Source organism: Haplochromis burtoni, unplaced genomic scaffold (genome assembly GCF_018398535.1).
Source record: "Haplochromis burtoni strain Fernald_Lab_line unplaced genomic scaffold, NCSU_Asbu1 Contig_10, whole genome shotgun sequence".
In the NCBI taxonomy this organism is placed as follows: Eukaryota; Metazoa; Chordata; class Actinopteri; order Cichliformes; family Cichlidae; genus Haplochromis; species Haplochromis burtoni.
Genome location: NW_024582371.1, coordinates 2372259 through 2388462, shown reverse-complemented (window position 1 = coordinate 2388462; position 16204 = coordinate 2372259). Strand labels below are relative to the sequence as shown.

The window sequence follows — 16204 nt, the reverse complement described above, 5'->3', positions numbered from 1 at the left end:
AAAGCGTTACAAATACATTGGTATGCGCCACAGGATGTGGCGTCAAACTAGGCGTGCGTCACACATTACAGGGGGGAGCACGGCGAGCATGAAAACACCATTAGTGCTTCTACTGGAGTGTGAGTAGATCAGACTGTGCAACACTCAGAGAAACTGCAATAAAACATTTCACACTCTGAAATCCATCGCTTCTGCTGATCTAAAGTTGTGTGACAGTGGCAGCAGGATAAGTAGGGTATTCCCGATCACCTTCTCCCCAGCCAACTACCCGAGGAACTGTTCCCAGTTGGGCATACTTTGAAAACCTCCAAAAGCGAAACACCCAGGAGGAATCCAAACCAAACCTGTCTCCTGACCCCCAACGGAATAAATCTGATGTTAAATTAAATTAAGAACATTAAATACACCGACCCTTAAAACTGCTGGTGTGAAAGAGGCTTTCTGGAACTCATAATCATATGATGTCTGAGTTTCAAATTGTCGACACTTACACTATTTGTTACCGAAATACACACTAATAAGTTAATAAGTAATGTGTCTCGTGCCCAGCACAGTTTTACAGCTGTGGGGTGTTGAGCCACATAAAAAACCAAAAAACAAACCCTCCTTCTTCTTCTTAAAAGTTACTCACCATAATGACTCTTGCCTAATTACTTTTCTCCAACTGCAACTTAACACACAAAATGCTTTTGAATTTTTAAAACCTTTTTGATAAACTTTCCTCCATGTCTACGCCAGCATCCTGTTACCAGTGATGCAAGAGAACATCAGACCTCTGTTTTGTTTTGCTTTGACAAAAACACCCATGTTTCATTTGCTTTCATATTAAGCTGCTACCGAGCAATAAATATTACACAGAGCCTCGAGTATATATATATGTACACACAGTAGAGTTTTGACTTAATGAATGCAGCTTTGAGGATGTTTTTATGAGTAATTCTTTCCTTTTTGATCATTTTATTTCTCTGCCTGCCTCATTTGACCTGATGTAACCTGTTGCTTTTCCATTAGGCCCATAATGAGACCCGGTGGGTGTCTCTGGTTAGAAGTCCTAATGATGTTGCCTTATCCTAGCACTTTCCATCAGCACTTTGCCTCCAGCCTGATGCATTTTAGCTTGGGTTAATATTGCGGTTAAGGCTTTAATCCTTGAGTGTTGGTTGAGAGTGAAGTTAAACATGGTTAAGCAAACAGAATAGTTTTATCAGGCACTGGTACCTGCTAAGCAGCACTAGAGATATCCTCTGGCTCTTAGCAGAGGATTAGCAACAGATTAAGGTTTTCACAGTCCAAAAGAGTCGCCAAAGAGATAGCTCCTTTTAACAACTACATAATGACAACAATTTATGCCATCCAGTCAGTCCTACCATATTTCACACCGGCATCAACACTCAGGACAGCTCCGACTGGCTGCTGATTGCTGAGAAATCCATAGTAAAGATTCCGCATTGAAGCTCATTAGAGAGTATTGCCTCATCAGCTCCTTTTCTCCACTTTTCTAATCTTTCAACATTGGCTTGGATGGCGACAGTGTGTTGGCCAGTCTCCCGGGCTCAATGGAGTGTCACCATGAGCTTCGTGAGTCAGATCACATGCAGAGGACTGAAAAGATGAGCCTCTCTAATTTAAAATTCCATATTTACTGTCGCAGAAGTTGCACAGGCTGCTGTGTTTGAGTCATGTTAGACAAAATAGGCATCTTGCATCCAAAAACAAAGCTCTTGATTTGGATTTGGGTCTCTCCATAAGAAACTGATCACTTCCCAATTCTCTTTCACCCTTTGTCTTTTTCTTTTTTTTGGTATAACCTCCTGAAGCTGGCCCCTTGATTTATTACAGATGCACCAAGAGGATTTGATCTCTGAAGTCGAGAGGCTTAGCCCTCCAACAAAGGGAATACTTATCCTTTGAAATAAAGAGGTAAAGCAGTCTAGTGGGACCAGGACTGACAGAAAACATTCTTAGACAGAATATTTAACCATGTGAGATCAATCTCAGCAATTGTAGCTATACGGTGATGATTAGCGGACTGGGAAATACCATCAAGTCTTTCTTTAAAGTCACTTCCTAAAGTTTTTACTGGATTGCAACTAGTGCGCACTGGATTCAGGATTTCTCTGGATTTCTCTAAGTGATATGCCATAATGAGTAATCAGAAAAAATGAGAGATCCATGAGGCGTTCTCAAAGGAACCAGTCATCTGTTTTCAGGTAATGTCCTGTAGACCACAGCAGCCTCGAGCAACAACAGTGAGTGTCAGAGTGGGGAAAGCTGCCACTAACTTATCTGTTTCTCCCCTTTTTTTGCTGACACGCGGGGTGCCTTGCATTTGCATAAAAAGAGCACCTTGCAGATTTATTTCAAATGGCCAGCAATACATTAGCATCTCATTTCTTCTGGGCATGAGTTATCTTCAGTACAGTCAGCTCTCCTGACAATTAAAGCACAGCTGAAAGTGATCCTCGTGAAATACAATGTTGCAGTGAGAGCGGAGATACTTCAGCATCTCAGCAGTCAAGAAGAGCTTCACATTTTAAGATAGAAATATTTTGTGCAAGTAGTATGTGCTAATAAAATTAGGCTTTAGAGGAGATAAGAGAAGTGAGGCCTAATTATTATGCCTAAAACGGAAGCTGGCAGTCAAGCTGTCTAACACACTTGAAGGATAATTTCTGAAACATTCTGCAGTTTTTTTTCTTTATCGGGGTTTTGGAGTGACCCGAATCAGACTGCTTTGATGCAATTATTCTAAGAGGCAATCGCTACTTTGGCATGAGTTGAAATCATTGAGTGCAAAGATCCTGAATGATTAAAAAAAAAGTCTTATCATTATACGATACTCCGAGTGCAAAACTCGATGTACTGCAGCTTAGTAAGGCACTTAATCAGGGTTGAATCAGAGTAGCTGACTCACGCCCTTGAATAACAGATCGGACTTTTTAGTCCGTCTGTTGATGCATGTGTGCTTGGGCAAGTTTGGGTGGGGGGGTTAATTTTATGGTTGCAAGTGGCTATAGCAGCTTTTACTTTACACCAAGGAAAGCTGCAAAGATAACATTAATCACACGAATGTGCCCTACAAGACCAGATAAATATAAACAATGACCTCAATTTTCTTCCCTTTATTTTGTGGCATTAAGTGATTATGCAACGTCCAGACCTGATTATACAGGTTCAGGTTATTTTGGAAGTCTGATTACTGTGAATCATGCATTGTAAAGTGTTTCAACCAGACTATTACCTTAATCTTGTTATTTACAGTCCACAAGTTAGCATGTGAGTGCAAACGTGAATGTGTGTGTTTGTGTGGACAAAAATGGAAGTGCAGTCCTGTCCATATAGTAATTGTTAACCAGCTCGGCTGGGAAAACATGTGCTTGCACATAAGTGTCCTTTAAACAAATATATGTTCTTTAATGGAAAGAAGCTGGCCATCCCTGGAGGTGTTCTACACAATCAGCAGGAGACACATGGAGAGAGGCAGTGGAGAGGAGAAGAGGGCCAGAGAGAATGTGTCAGACGCTGTTCACAGATTTTCCATTTCCATCATTAAAACCTGGAGCCTAATCCTGCAGCTACTTTAATCTCTTAATTCTGTACCCTTTTTTTCTCCTCTGCATACAGTGCACTCCTATTCCATTCTCTGTCTCCTCCTCGCTGATATGAAATATTTTCATAGATTCAGTGAGAAAGCTTTTCCCTCCTCCACCACACACACACATACATACAGAGAAATACTTGTAGTCTTTAAGTAGGGTCACTTTGCTTGCTTTCAAATCCTTTGCGTGAACATGCCTCCACACGTTGAGTGCACATGGAGGGGTTTTGATGCCGTCTCAGTGATTGCCGTCAACCTCTGGATAACCCAACATCATATGGGCAGTGGCGTGAAGTAAATGGGGACACTAGATGACTTGAATATCAAGCATCACATAAAATAGTGAATATGTGGGATGGCGTGGCAGATGGCCTGATAGTCCTATGTGTGGGCCAAGTGCCTGGCCCGCTACTTTTCTCAGTGGAAAATATGACATGGACCGTCTGAATGCGAGGCAGGATTGGAAAGGCCTCCCTTGCTCTGCATGCAAATTATAGCTCACCAAATATAGAAGCAAATATCAAACAGGCTAAGCCTCCTGCAGGAGTGTTATATATTTACAAGAACTTCTAATAATGGCAAAAGCCGGCATTAGCAATGTAAGTCTGCATCTACATCACATCATTTGAATTGATTAAGATTCACCAACGTCACTCCGACAGTCGTCCCAAGATGCTCTGCTGCTCATTAATGCTTTCCTTGGCACAAACCACTGCACCGTGTTCCGTATCATTTCCTCCCTTTTTCATACGGTTGACAGTAGTTTTTCCGCATAACAATAAGTACCCTGCTGACATGTTACCCTGCAGGCCATCTGCTGTCGTCGTGTAGAGGAGCAAGCCGGAAAATGCAGCCTGACATGAGTTTAATCTACAGCAGCGGTGCCGTCTGCTTTGTCCTGTCCTGTGACTGGTCCCATTTCTCTACTTTGTGAACTCCATGGTGGGAATTCAGTGCAAATGTGAAAAGCAGGCACATGACAACTGCTTGTATCTGCACAAATCTGGAGAAGCATCCTGCTGCTACAGCTTGTTTTGATGGGTTTGTGTGTGTGTGTGTGTTTTTAAGATAACTCTGAAACAGCATTAAAAATATACAGTACATCTGACAGTAGGAGACGGAAGCACGTCTCATTGATGTTGCTGTGAACAGCAAGCATTCTGCTGATGCTCATGATGCAGAAAGAAATATGCCTGCAAAAACAATACACTTAATACAGTATTGAGATATCGGTCCCTGTCTGTCTATAAAAAAATTTGCTATAAAAATAGAATCTGACACTTAACTGTTCTTATAACCCTCCTATAGCGCATGGTATCGGCGGGGGAATAAAAAGCTCTTGAATGATGGCTTTTAAACACCAATTAGCCCTTAATCCTATTTGACACGAGTTCACCTTAAATGATATTTTTAAGAGCGTTAAACCTCACCTGTATGTAACCTGTAAGCTGCGGTCTTATCTGTTATTCAGCACAACACAAATAATTTAGCTTCATGAGCGCATAATGACTACATCCTCCATCGCACGGTTTATCCTTCCTGTATAATACGATTGGAGGGAAAAAAAGGAATACTTATGCAAAATACATAAGGTTGACTTGGAAGAAGAAATTCTAGTGAGTTTGTTAAAGACTAAAATCGCACACATCAAACCACTTTCAGATGACAAGTGTTTCCTTGTGATCTTCACCACTAAGCTCCATACCGAGCTTCAAACGCTGTGCTGTCACCTAGTAAGTGCAACAAAACTGAATGCACTATTCCCAATGCTTTGCTTTCTGTTTTGTTTATAATTTACACAGCAGGCAAACTATTTTTGATTTTTTTGGAACGCTGGACATGCCCCATGAATTCATAACAATGTTTTCCTTCATTAAATAGGCATTTTTGATACAAACAAAAAAGAAACTATGGAAATATTCTGCAGTTCTGGTGTTATTGTTAAACAGGGAATATGAAGTCTACCCGATAGCAGAAATCATACATTTTTCATGTGGACAGTCTGGCCCGAATATTGTCGAGCTGCACTAAGACACTAAAAGAGAAAGTATGGCTGCAGTAGTAGGATCCTGATTTTTATTGTCAAAAGGAATTCTCCAGTGTGCGACTGTGACATTGTTAAAATTTATATTAATTCCCATCAAAATGCTGGAGACTTTCAAGCTCTGTGAGTTGCACTGCAGGGACTGTTGTTGCTGTATTCTTGTTATTTGTCACCCCCACACCCCGAGGTGATGATTTCAAATGCTGCGTCTCTTTTGTTTTTAACATTAATTGAATCATTATTTTTACCAAGAAGGTCTGCGGGAACCAAATATGCTTTCTGAGTTATTTGGCAGCGCATAAAAGAAGGGATTATTAGGCTGATGGGGGGATGAGGAAAAGATGAATAAAAACTCAGATTTGCAGTTGTTTAACATTCGGGGACACGTGCAGCAGCAGATAGGCCGCATTAAACGACAATGCCATTAATAACAAAGTAAGGGAGTCTTTGCGAACTTGCTTCTGGAGCTGCAATGCTGCACTGTTTCTGGCACGGGAGGACTTGCGGTGCTTTGGGAACAGATAGTAGGTTCCTTGGCCCTGCACCCCCGCTGTGTGTCAGCCTGAGTCACTGCACTCTCCTGGCATTGTGTACTGCTGAGGAGGCTCCTCAACAGATCGAGGCTGTACATCATCATCAGTCCCGATGTGCTGCGTTGCGTGTGTGTGTATGTGTGTGTATGCCTTCTCCGCAAGTCTCCCACGAGACACACACAACTCTTGAGCAGCAAACAAACACTGCGGCAACAACAAAGCCTGCTCGAGTTCCCCGCTGGTTCCAAATATACCGAGAACATTGTTGGCTTCCTTTCTTTTTGCATTCAAATGCATTAATGTTGCTACATCACAAATTCACACTCTCAAACGTCCCACTCACAGAAACTGACTTTAGCTTTGTGGAAATTTTTATGGTGGCTACTGATAACATTGTTATACCAGCAAGCGTAAATTGCTAATTGTATGTTAATAGAGATCGTCCAAAGTGATCCACAGAGATTTCTACCCCCTCAGTTTCACAGAGCTTTATGGTTTTTCAGATCATATTTTTAATTGATTTCTCACCAGCAGCTCTAATGTTTTGGTTTCTCTGTCAATACTGCCTTTAAAACCATCAAGCAAACCTTACTGTGACAGCAATGTCGTCCTTGGCCAAAAAATTATGTGTGACAGCAACCTTACGGATTTATAATATTTACATTCAACAATCACATAAAGCCCTCTGAGCAAGCACTTGGTGAGAGTGGGGAGGAAAAACTCCCTTTTAACAGGAAAAAATCTCCAGCAGAACCAGGCTCAGGGAGGGAGGGGATAACCAGAGGGGGCGCTTTAGCACTGCTCCATTATACAGCTTGTGAAATATTTCATATGTTCCGATGATTATGGCTTATAACTCATGAAAATCAGAATTTCACAAACTACAGAAACTTCGCACTGGACTTCAAATTACTGGAATATTTCCCAAGATTATTTATTTGTTATATTTTTAATTATTATATTTATATATTTCCAAAGGCTTTAAAACAGAGATATACCCAGCTAATGGAAAGTATGTACATTTATGTAACCCCATTTCTATAAAAGGAGGAACATTGAAATGTAAATAAAAACAGTATACAATGATATTTAGATCATAAACATGTTATTCACAATAGAACAGAAGCAACAATACAAATCATATCAGATCTTTAAATTGAGATATTTTGGGACAGAGACAACAAAAGCCTGGAAAAGTAGGTGATGCTAAAGAGGAACAGGTGGAGGAGCAATTTAATGTCAGACGACTGTCTGTCCCTGAGCCTGGTTTCTTCCTGTTAAAGGGGAGTTTTTCCTTTCAACTCTCGCCAAGTGCTTGGTATTGGGGGATTGCCCAGTTGTTGTAGGATCTTTACTTTACAATATAAAGAACCTTGAAGCAACTGAGGCTGTACAAATAAAACTGAAGTAAATTAAATTCTCTGCTTGTCTGACGGTGGTGTTTGCAGTGGGTAGTATTTGCCATCATGACTGAGACTGCTGTGCCAGTTAATGAGGTCTGGCCACTGTTCCTGTTCATTCATGTAGATAATAATGCTTATAAAGCTGGATACAGACTGCGATTTCACCACAACATAACAAAGAAGACCCCGGACTGTTGAGCAGTATACTATAATGACAAAAATGAGACAACATTCCTCACCTAAAGGTCCAGCCACTGGTCTCCTCACTTCCATGCTGTTTACAGACTGGTGTTAAAAGAAGACTGGATTTAAACCATTTGTAGTACTGCTCAGGTGTTACAGATGCCCAAGTTGCTTGATAGTAGCCTCATTTTTATGTTGGGTTTGGCATTTCTCAGTTTCTTCTTGAAAATAACCTACAGATTCCCTAGGAGGTTCAGGTCAGGGCAGTCAGTTAGCTAATCAAGCTCAGGAATAACAATTAGTAGTACTTTTGGCACTGTGTGCAGGTGGTAAGTCCTGCCGGACAAGGAATTCAGCATTTCCAGAAAGATTTTCAGCAGATAGAAGCATGGAGCACTGTAAATCCCATGGCAGAAAGCCATGATGACTTTGGACTTCATAAAGAAATCGAGGACCAACCACGACCACAAGCACCAGCAGATGGAATTATCACAGACAAATTATCACAGAATACAAAAGCTTCACACTGGACTTTAAAAATCATGAATTCTGTGCTTTTCAACTCTTCCTCTGGGCTCTAGGACCTTGATTTCCAAATGAAATGCAAAAATTGAACCACAAACCTTCCCATTAATAGATATCCTGCTTTACCTCCTGAGCTCCAACCGCCCCATGTTTTATGAATGCAACAGTTGTAGCTCCTTTCCCGAATGATGTACCGACATCAGTCTTTTGAAGCACTCTCAAGCACTCCTCTTGACAATCCTCTCAAGGCTGTGGTCAGCCCTGTTGCTCACGTATCTTTTCCTATTACGCTTTTCCCTCCCAGTTAACTTTCCATTAATATGCTTTGTTACAACACTCTGTGAACAGCCAGCCTTTTTAGCAATGACCTGACAAGTTAGCAATCGTCCCAATGATTGTGTTTGCATGTAATGAAATTTACCCTGTTTGAACAGCAAAATACTCAAAATTAAAATTAAATATTCTAATAAATTCTCATCTATATCTTGTATCTTGGTGTACTCCGTCTCTCGCCCTATGACAGCTGGGATAGGCTCCAGTGCCCCCTGCAACTCTAAAAAGGATAAGCGGAAGCGAATGGATGGATGGATGGATCTTGTATTTATTCTTACTAACACACTGGAAATTTTTAAAAAGTATGTTTTTCCTATGTCGAAATATTTCCTTGAATGTGCCACAAAAACCAAAACGGACAACAAACCAAAGTCGAGTGACTGGCACGTGATCAAGGCTTTGCTGGGTTTTCTAATTCCAGCAGCAGTAGCTGCATCCTCTCTCAGGTGGCCTCTCATCTTATTAAGGTGCCCAAGGAATAATTACCTCTAAATTAATTGGGAGGGAAGAACAATGCACTTCAGAGCGGACTGCTCTTGTGTCATCCATTATGTATAGGTCCTCTGATGGCTTTGAAGTGATCATCACATTGGTGTATTTTTCTAACACAGTCTTGTGAAGTCTCTATTATGGCCTGTGGCTGTATCTCTGTCTCGGCACATCAAGGTGAGCGGAGAGAGTGCACTCCCTTGTGGCCCTGGCTATTACAATGTACAGAAAGAACTCAATTCAAAAACACCACCAATAGAACATGGCAGAAATACTGAGATTTAATCAGAGTCCATCACACTCAAAGCACTGAATGCAACCAATTAATGGAAGGCTGAATTAATGGTTTTAATGGAGGGCTGAAAGAGCAAAATGCTAATTTCTACCCATCAGCCTCCACATATTGTTAGAAATGCATTCAGAGCTTTTGTTTTGTTGTAAACCTCTAAGCGAGAATGCATTCCAGATTTTGCTTTTAGCTTTTGCAGCCTACAATTAAGCGCGCACTGTAACAGACCAACTCATTTGTTTCTCATGGTAATAACCACAGCAGCAATCTACATTTCAGGGGTCATACCACATTTTAGTCAGGGGGCAAATTACAGCGGTCATCAAAACTGGATGCAAATTCTTTCCTTACACAGTTTTTATAATTTGCTAAATTTTATTGGAGTCAAACAACACAAACCACTCAAAGTTTGTAAGTTCATTTGTGCTGCAGACATTAAAAGGACTAAAAAGCTTGCTTGTTTTGTCATTGTTTGATTTCGCAAACATTTAAGGAACTTTTCACTACTGATAAGGCGAGCCCTGTGCCTTGTACCATCTGTAAAATGCATGGTTTAAACTGTTATATGAGTGCCCTGACCAGACAGATGCCAAGTGCATCTTCCATCAAGTGTTTACTGTGCTTGATGGAAACTTGGAGGCTGTAAACTTCTTGTATCTTTTACATATTTACAAACTGATGATGTACAGTCAGCTTGCAATACAGTTTCACTGCTCTCCACACGATTTGGCAAAACATTTTTCTCCATTTATATTTCCTCATCTTTGCACCATTCACAGGAGATGTGAGTATGTTGGGTTTTTAACAAGTGTCAACATTGTGTTATTGTGTTCAACATGTCTATAGACCTTAGAGAGTGTGATATATAGATATATATCTATATGTAGCTTCTATATATTTCATATATACCATGTGACCGTTTACAACCATATATATTTATTTCCAATTAGTGCACTTCACTCTCTGACTGCAGGCTTCCTTGTGGAGTATTTAAAAGTAGAATGGGAGACAGAGCCTTCAGCTTTCATGCCCCTCTTCCCAGGAACCATCTCCCTGGTTGGGTTTGGGAGTCAGACACCGTCTCTGCTTTAAGATTAGGTTTAAAAGTTTCCTTTTTAGTAGAGCTTTTAGTTAGAGGTGGATCAGGTGACACAGAATCCTCCGTAGGTTACACTGCCATAGGCCTAGGCTGCCTGGGTCTTTCCCTGATGTGTTTCTTCTTCACTCAGCTCTTTTCACTCTCTATGCATTTATACACCACTTTACATTTAATCATTATTAATAATCTCTGGCTCTCTTCCACAGTGTATATTTGCTCCTGTCTCCCTCCCTTCACCCCCAGCTGGTCACAGCAGATGGCTGCTCCGCCCTGAGCCTGGTTCTTCCACAGGTTTCTTCCTGTTAAAAAGGGATTTTTTCCTCCCCACTGTGGCCAAGTGCTTGCTTGTTTATTGTTGGGGTTATCTCTGTATTTTTTTAGCTGGATCTTTACCTTACAATATAAATGCCGTGAACATTGTTGTGATTTAAGGCTATATAAATAGCACTGAATTGTACTGAACTATGATTTTAACATTGCTGACAGAATATACAAAGGCAATGAGTTAAATTTTGGAAACCTAGACAGTGTTATTTATTTAATGAGTCCTTTATAGGTTTTTCACCTGCCCATTTTCATATTGATTTAATATAATAATGCAATATTTATGCTTGTACTTTGGTTGAAAAACATGACTTCAGACTTCAATTAAACTTTGATGCTGGAACATAAAATACAAACTTAAAACCATTAAAATTTAAAATGTCTTTTATCCAGTAGTTTCTATGCAGATGGTTTGCAGCTCTGTGAAATATAATTTTACTTTACTTTCTTCACCCCCGAAAACAAAAAGAGGAGCTCCTGCCCACTGTGTTGCTTACTGGTGAAATATTCCCCTAGTGGGAGTAACCCCCCACAGAGGGACAAAAGGACCCCCTTGTCCCTCTGTGGGGGGTTACTCCCACTAGGTTTATATCTGGGACTCTCCACCATTTGACCTTAGAACTGAAGAAGCTTCTCGGATGAGAGGTGAAACGTCTTCAAGCAACTTAAAGAAGTCCAGACGCTTTTCTTTGCAAGCTCCTTTGACTACGATGACCTGGATGACTGAGAACCTTCACAGGCATATTCATGTGATTATAAGCACGCAGAGCAGTTTTTGTTTTGTTTTTTCAAAATATTTTACGTGATCACTTCCTCCAGCATGATTCTCCCAATCCTCTTTGCTGAATCTGTTGTGTTGCACTGTAAACAGTGTCCTTCTGTTGTACTGTCAGAAACAGTCATTTTATTATGCATTAGCCTGTTTTATGCTTAATTTTCCACATTTTCTCCATCCAGTATCAACATTGTAGCCATTGTCATCACCCACTGACTTTAGAATCGTAGTTTCGAAGCCTTGATTTGACATCTTCCTTTTGTTTTGTTTTTTTAAACAAGTAGTGGTCATTTCTGTCTCAAATGCAGAGTCCCAAGTTGTCAGCTTATCCTAGCTAGCTTGTATAGCAAGGAGCATTTGGGTGTACTGCAGAAAAACAGCTACCCTGCTAGAAAGTGTTAAACAACATACATCTAAAATATTAAAATGTCAGTCACCAAAGCTGAAGCATAGACACCTTGGACAGTTAGTTAGTCCAGTTAAACACACAGTCATCAATGCTACTTGTCAGATAATAACTTACCCCATCAGAAACACTGTCAAGCGGTACATCGGTGACTCAGATTAGCTGATGTGATGCCTTGTGGACACACAGCAGACTAGCTGAGACCCACTTATCAATAAAAGCAGCCCCTAATTTGGAATAACTGCAAGACTTAACATGGGTTGGATTGGTGCATGCAGTGTTGCATGTACTGACACAGAATTGTGTTTCAAGCTTTTCACGCCGCATATTTCCCAGGAAAAAGTCCTTCCACAGAGTACAGTGGACGCATGCTTTCCTAAACCTGTTTATTATCTCAGCGAATGTGACATTGTATAATCTATTGATCTGTATCTTGACTCATTCAAAATTTCAAAAGGCCCATTGAATTGTGTCAGTCATTTCTATGTCACACTTCTCCTGTGGTTTTAGTGTAGTTTTGGTGCAAGCCCCGATAATTGGATTCTCTAACATCAGTGTGTCCGCGCTGCCAGAGAGGTGTGGGGAAATTAAAGTCTTCCTTGTGCAGTGAATCAATACAAAAACAATCCCCCATCACTGTTAAAATGTGTGACATGCACAGAAAAGCAATTAACCCACTGTGGGAATTGATTTGGTCCACTTCAGCTTATCTCTTTTTTGGCATAACCAAGTTTTTACATACCCGCTGGGAAGATCAAAAGTTTTTCTTGTTTCAAAACCTGACAACATCGCCGGATTAGCACTGATTTTATCTTCACCAAGCAATTACCTGCTATGGTAATCAATGCAGGGCTGCTGGCTTTAATAGTCTGTGATATCGCCGCCTCTGCAGGCTTGCGCAAATTGCAGTGATTCATCACAGTGCCGCACTGCACTGCTAGCAATGCTGAATCAATTCACACATACTGTACACGCACACACATACGCCCGCACTGTGTCGTTGCTACTACACTGGCTGCTAACTAGCTCTCTATTCTGGCGGAAAGGTTGCATAGAGAAGCTTATTTTTAAAGGAAGTCTTTCATCAAGATGATTTCCGCCAGGAAACGAATTAAAAGCAAGAATGCCGGCATTCACAAGCATTCTGCTTCACACCAGAGGAGCCACAGACACGTAAACACAAGCTGCCAACAGTTGTAAACTGTCTTGGCGAGTAGGCTGTTTATAATTATTATCATAGAGACTGTGTTGACAGATTTGGCACCATGTTCCTTGGCACAGCCTCAGAAGCAGTCAAACATAAAGGTGGATGTACTTAAGTCTTTGTTGAATAGAGTAAAATTAGAGACTTTATATACAGTTGAGGACTAGCAGCCTTATGGCTCAGTAACACTAGAGTAAAAATAGGATACAACCTACATGTGAATAAGAATCTCTGAGTGACCACTTTTGATTGCAAGGTGACTGCATAGGTCGCCTGATGGGAGGCAGCCTATCACCAAAGAATCACGGTGTTATGGTCCAGTCAGTTTGGAGGTTTTGTATTGTTTTTCCCCCTTCTGCTCGTCCGAAGAATCCGTTTCTGAGTCTCGGGTGGAGATGTAGGCAGGTGCTCCCTGGATCTGCCTGTGGGTGGAGTCTTCCTGTTTGGCTTGTGCTTCTCACATATATGGTTGTAAACAGTCACATGGTTATCTGCTAGTGTTCACTAACCCCAAGTCTCTGACAGCTTCCTAGTGATCTGCTCAAGCTCAGGTTGAGAAACCTGTTCCTTTGAGGAATTTAATCTGAATCCATGTCTGGAATCCTGAACCAACAAAGAGAAGGACATCGTTTTAACTCACCTGCCTTCTCACTCTTGGACACCTGCAATTAAAACTGCACAATCTGACTTGCAAAATTCAAAGACCTGCTTATACTTACCTTAGCCTCAAATTCTGCCTCTTCTACAGTGCTTCTCTTTGCATTTCTGCAGTGAGTCCCAACTCTCAAGTTCCATCTTGGTGTGTCAAAAAGTCGAGACTGAAGAAGTCACTTGGATGAGTGATGAAACATTGCTTACACATGAAAAGAATCAACATTTTGGGATTTCCTTACCTGGATGATTGAGCATGCATCAAGACATTCCTGGTGTGCTGAGTCTGAATCCAGAGTCCTACATTTGTTAAATATGAAACAGCATCTGATTTGGCCCGACTGCAGTCACTCTCAGACAGAATGACAAAGGTCTGCAAAATGTTCTGTCTAAATTTTTTGAATGCAGACAGATTGCCAAGACATTGTAATCAATCTGAGTCAGTCTGAGCTATTGGGCACAATTTATCAGTAGCAGATTTCTCTTTGCAGCAGGAGACTCAGATCAGATGGTTGCCAACTGGTTGTATTCTGATTATATTCCTACGTTAAAGCAAGGCTGCAGAGCGCTTATGTCATTCTGCAATTACTACGTCACTACTCTGAATCTAAGTAGTTCATATGAATGTGCTCTGAAGATGGCAACTGACTGTGAATAATCACAGGCCAGGTCCTCATCTTTGAAGCTACAAAGGCAACAGTATTGCACATTCATTGCACACAGTTGCAATAATTCTGGTCATGCCACAATCTGCAACCGCTATTTGCCCTAGTATCACTGTAGCATTACAAAGCCTAATAAACCCCAAGAGGAACATACTGATTGTTCTTTTTTACTTTCCCTTCATACAGACACATGAGCTTAGGAGAAAGAACAACGGCAGCCTGTTTCTATCTGGCCAGTTCCTACAAATGTTGCATCTCAAAACAAACTGCAGTTCAGCAGTTTTCAACAGGAAAGTGTGGAGACAGGAAAAGTCAAAACAGGAAAACAGACAAGCTGGATGCATAGTGGGGGAAATAAGAGGGAGGAACAGAGAGCAGTGCTGTACTTCCCCTTTTAATGTCAAAACTTAAAAAGAGTTATTCTTGAACCAGTGATGGTTTTAGCATGAAACTGAAAACAGGAGATAGCAATATGACAAAAGGCTAGTAGATTATTAATGAATTGAAATTAAGGAATGCCAGCCATAGTCGGTATGGAAATGGATAAAGCCAAAGCTTTATCTTTTGAACGATTGCTTTATTTTTTTTATTTATTTATGGTGTTTTATGTCATATTCGTTCTCAAATAGAGGAATGCTTTCCTAACATGCATCCATTTATGAGATTATCCAAAGCATTTTTCGCACAAAAATCAAATTTTACACTGACACACACACGCACGCAAAGAAGCACAACTAGGTCTTCCTGCTGAAAAAAACTGTGGCAACTGTAATGTTAAAATCACACCATACAAATCACTTTTTTTGTTCTTCTTTTGATCAACTAAAAAGGACGTGGCTGGTGTCCTTCAAACTGCCAGTGCTTGTGTAAGGGAGCAATGGTAAAATAAATAAATAAATAAATAAAATATGTACTGAAAAACAGCGTAAAACAAGGTCAATCTTAAAACATGATAAAAGACCTTTATATTGCATGGATAACAAGATTAAAAATACACTAGTGCATACTGGCTTGTGCCTTCTTCACAATTCAGAGATACAACGACACAAACATAGGATGGTGTGCAACACTAGTTACATGCAAAATTCCTTTAATCTACAGAGCAAGAATGCTGAATTCATTTCATATCAATGGCCACGTACAGCCCAGTTTGATCTTAAGGGAAAGACCAGTGAGCTCCCCTTTTTGTCACTATAAAGACGTTTAATTACACATTGAAACCCTGAGATATCCTAAAATACTGTAAGACAAAGAAGTGCAGTGTCAGCTTCTCCATTTTTTCAAATGATAAAGAAATGCTGCTGCATTAAAGAAAGAAATCTGCCAGCACGACTCTTTGGGCTTAAACCGTAAAAATGTGTAAAAATACAAAGAAAGTCCTGGTAGCTCATTGCCTGGTACCTTTTCTTTTTTATAACGTATTGTAAAAGCATAAGTTTTTTAGTAAATAGTGAAAAGAACAGGAACTTTTCTGTCACTTAATTGTTTACCTATCAGTGAATTATTTTGGTGTAGTATGAGTGACATGTATCAATAGGAAAATGCAGTCAAAAGCCCAAAATGTATGTCCCATTTTTTCAAAGCCATCCTGAGGCTGAGCTGGGGTTTCTGAAAGGCCGATTCTGGGCCCCTGTCCTTATGTTTGACACCCCTGGTCTAGAGGCAATAGTGAGCATGAAATAC

The 16204-nt window shown here is 40.5% G+C and overlaps 1 long non-coding RNA gene across 2 annotated transcripts in view; it reads right to left on the bottom strand.

Annotated features, from left to right (window-relative positions):
• Positions 1 to 11527: 11527 nt before the first annotated feature.
• Positions 11528 to 16204, bottom strand: part of LOC121811929 — an 8442-nt gene continuing 3765 nt past the window's right edge. Inside the window, exons 2-4 of one of the 2 annotated variants that reach the window (XR_006052757.1) lie at positions 14099 to 14156; positions 13925 to 14023; positions 11528 to 13808 (exon numbers count right to left, since the gene is read on the bottom strand). This is a non-coding gene — a long non-coding RNA (uncharacterized LOC121811929). Of the gene's footprint in view, positions 14024 to 14098; positions 14157 to 16204 lie in introns of both variants that reach the window. The other variant, XR_006052756.1, reaches the window with a different exon arrangement.